This window comes from Nicotiana tabacum, chromosome 3 (assembly GCF_000715075.1).
Source record: "Nicotiana tabacum cultivar K326 chromosome 3, ASM71507v2, whole genome shotgun sequence".
NCBI classification, from domain to species: Eukaryota; Viridiplantae; Streptophyta; class Magnoliopsida; order Solanales; family Solanaceae; genus Nicotiana; species Nicotiana tabacum.
The window spans coordinates 58,673,622-58,677,666 of record NC_134082.1 but is presented as its reverse complement, the minus strand read 5'-3'; the positions used below and the strand labels follow the sequence as shown (position 1 = coordinate 58,677,666).

The window sequence follows — 4,045 nt, the reverse complement described above, 5'->3', positions numbered from 1 at the left end:
ATCCAGCTACTTCATACAAATGGGCAATTTTTGGATCTTCCACACAAGGATCCACAATAGCATATCCTAAATATTGGAGATTAGTGATACCTACATTACTAACAGAGTCACTCCATACTACGTAAGGCTCACACTTTTCCCATTCTCCCAGTTGGGCGAAGTAAAGCAATGGTTGAAGGCTGAACCAGCTAATTCTATTACATCATAGAATGATCTGACAAGGAAATCTTTGGCAAGGTTCTTCCCTTTGGGAAAAACTGCAAAGATCAGAAGTGAGATAGTCACCTTCAAACAGAAAGCGGGGGAGTCTTTATACTCAGCTTGGGAGAGGTTTAAGGGGCTGATCAAAGACTGTCCTCATCACAATCAGACAAATGAAGTGTTAGCTCACACTTTCATAGAAGGGCTACATCCTGAGACAAAGATTGTGGTAGACGTTGTAGCTGGAGGTCAAGTATTAGAGAAAATTTGATGAGATATATGTGTTATTGAACAAATTCTCCAAAAGCAATCCTGATTGGCAATGAGAGATGGGCAGACACACAGTGTAAAAATCTGTAGGGGTTCTCGAGTTAGATGTCATCTTGGCATAATCAACATAGATTTTCACATTGACCAACCAATTCAATCAGATGATCTTGGTTATTAACAAGCAACAAGCTCAGCCAGTGCAACAGGTTCAATTGTTTTGTGAAGTATGTGAAGAGGATCATATGAGCGACTTATGCCTAGTTAATCTAGAGTCTATCTGTTTTGTGGGTAATGCAAATAGGGGCCAGAAAAACCAGTATGGGAACACTTACAATCCTAACTAGAGGAACCACCCAAACTTCTCTTGGAGTGGAAACTAAGGTGCTCAGAATCAATACCGACCACAAGCACCTCAACAACAATCTAAACAACCTCAAGCTGAGCAACATGCAAACTCAGCAAGTCACATTGAGGAAATGATGAAGAAATTGATGGCTGAGCAGTAAGCCCACACAACAGTGATGATGAAGAAAGTGATGGCTGACCAGCATGCCCAAGCCACAGCAATGAGAAATTTGGAGCGACAGATGGGACAACTTGCCAGTTCCCAAAATGCTCGACCAATTGGAGCTCTTCCCAAAGACACTAAGGAGAATCCTAAGGCATCTATTAATGTTGTGTCATTGAGGAATGGGAGACAGTTAGAAGAAGTCCAGTCGAAAAAGAGAAAATAAGTGACCTTTAATGAGAAACCGGCAACTATATTATCAGAATCAGAAAAATCGAAGGAGTCAGAGAAGCCAGCTGAAGAGGCACTGGCTAAGAAACCTCCACCATTAGTTGTGAGTCCACCACATTCGTTCCCTCAAAGATTGTAGAAAGTGACTGATAATGTCGCGTATAAAAAGTTTCTCAATATTTTGAAGCAGGTGCAAATTAATATTCCACTAGTAGACATCCTGCGAGAAGTGCCCAAATATTCTAAATACATTAAGGACATAGTGGCAAATAAAAGTAGGTTGACCGAGTTCGATACTGTGGCACTCACTGAGGAATGTAGATCAAGAATCAAATCAAGTTATCTTAGAAATTGAAGGATCCAGGTAGTTTCACTATCCAAATCTCCATTGGTAAGCATGCAGTCGGGCGAGCTTTATGTGATCTTGGAGCGAGCATCAATTTGATGCCGCTATCTGTGTTCAGACAGTTGGGTTTTGGTGAGCCGCGCCCAACAATGATAATAGTTACCTTGAAAATGGTAATTACAATTAAATTTAATTTTATGGTTCTAAAAATATGTAATTTATTTTTATGCTAGTTGTTAGGCAGTAGATGCTAAGTGTGAGACTAGAAAATGAGATAAGAACTTGAAAGCAGTATATTTAGGAAAACTGAGTGGTTGAGAATCGGTTGAGCTAGAGTGTACAAGGCCTCGAGGTCGAGCTGGATACTAAGCTGGGACAATCGATGAAGGGTTAACAATTTTGAGAGCTTTGATGAAGGCTCTTTATGACCAATAATGAGCAATAAATGAAGAACAATTAATAGAACACAGTAAATATAAGCAACAAATGTAAAAAATAGAATCAAGGGAGAATGTGTTTAAGTTAGAGAGTAGAGAATGTTCTTGTATTGAATGTTGTAAGTGATATTGTATCATGTGTGGAAAAAATAACAAGAGTACCCTTTATATAGGAGGGAAAATCCCAACATAGTACATGTGCATTTATTACAAAGAAATGTAGCCGGTATAGCTACTTAGCAGTCAGGTACAGACTGGTACTATTCTTGTAGGTGTTGTCAGCTTTGACCACGTGCCTAGAAAACTTCCTGTATATCCATGATAACCATCGATTTAGGCTACCCCGAGGTCAGGCATAAAGAACCTTCGAGGTCGAAACCTCGAACCTTGCCCCCGGGCCTTCAAAGTCAAGCTATGGAAAGACGTAATGATCGTAAAATCGGGCTCTCTGATTTTATCTATTTACAGATAGTCTCCGCGTTTTTTAGCATGAAATGATAAGAAACAATCTCGAATTCTTTCCCCTTTGACACTTCTGTCACGACGGTAATCACACCCTATCAAGCGATTGACATGACAAAATGAGATGTCTAAAGGTCACGTCCATATAGCCCTTAAAAGCCTTTGAATTTATTACAACAGTTGGATGTCCTTTGGTCCGCTCCAACATGAACGTTAAACTTCTATAAATACTTCTTCTTTTGCTCTTTATTTTCCACTACACCATCAAGCCCTCAAAAGAGTTCTTCTCACTTCTCTCTTGTGCTCTCTTCTGAAATGCAATTTTCATTTCTCCTCTTAAATCTTTTAAGAATGGCAAAAACTTCCACCTCCGTCCCTCAGGAAGATGTGCCCTCTTCTTCTTTGCACTCATCTAAAGGCAAAGCAACAATTCCCCCTCGTGTTAGGGAATGCATCCTAGAAGCCTTTGAAATGACCTTCGATTTCAAGACTGAAAAACCTTTTTTGAAGTCGGGACTATGTGAACCCGTGTCCCAATATATTAGCTCAATAACAGACGTTGAAAGAGTGAAGGCCGACTGCCGCTGGAGGGATGCGGTACTTGTGGAGATTCCTTCTCGGGGGAAGATATAACAATATACAAGGCCGACTTTCTCAGTGTGTATACTTATCCATTTACCCTTGGCCCGGTGGAGCCATCCTCGCCCCTAATAGACCCTGTGGTCCTTGATTTCTGCAAACGATATCGAGTAACCCTCGGCCAAATTCATCATTTGTTCTGGCGCATTGTTTACATGACCAGACATTATACGAACATGATTGAGGGGATGCCCTTTACCCTTGACCACCTGGTCAGAATGTATAGTCCTTGACTCTCCCGTGGGGCCTGATTAAGCTCCACTGTCAGGCCTCGAGAGCCAATTTTCTTATATCGATGAGGTTAGGAATGGAGGGTGGATGAGTTGTTTTGTCTGAGTTAGGACTTCAGAACTGATTCTAGTGGAGAGGATGTCGTTCCCTAAAAGGTGGAATATGAAACGTAAGTAGATATGTCAATTAAATGTTCCCTTGTTTCTTTTTAGATACATCTCCCTACGAACTGACTTCCTCCACTGATACAACCGTCATAGTGTACCCTAATACAGTGAAGGACCTCTCGGGCTGGGTCAACTAGTTGGATTCGATTTGCCCATATATCGAGCGCGTGTGGCACGATCTGTCCCAGGCTCGATGGGAAGCCAAGGACCATGGTGAGCCTCCACTTCTGTTGTAATTACATATCACAAAAGAACTATTATTGATAGCGTCCTCATTCCATGTGCTTACATTTTACATCTGCGCAGGTTTGGGTGAGGTCCCCTTGATAAGGGAAGCACTGCTTGGTAAAGCAGAAACCCCAAAACCCAACGAAGAGAGGAAAAGGAAAAGGGGGTCCCTGATTCATTCTCCGAAATCCAAGAAAGCCAAAGTGGAAGAACCTAAGGCTGTCTCGGCAACCTTAATTCCATATGTTCCAGAGAGTCCCCGAGCCAAAGGCGAGAAGAAAGATGATTCCTCAGAAGTACCCACGGGGGGAGAAAGCTTGACCTA

At 41.7% G+C, this 4,045-nt stretch overlaps 1 non-coding gene across 1 annotated transcript; it reads right to left on the bottom strand.

Moving 5' to 3' along the window:
- Positions 1–262: 262 nt before the first annotated feature.
- LOC142179630 (small nucleolar RNA R71) lies at positions 263–367 on the bottom strand. The gene has a single exon (XR_012708174.1). It is a non-coding gene; the product is annotated as a small nucleolar RNA R71 (small nucleolar RNA).
- Between the last annotated feature and the right edge of the window lie 3,678 nt (positions 368–4,045).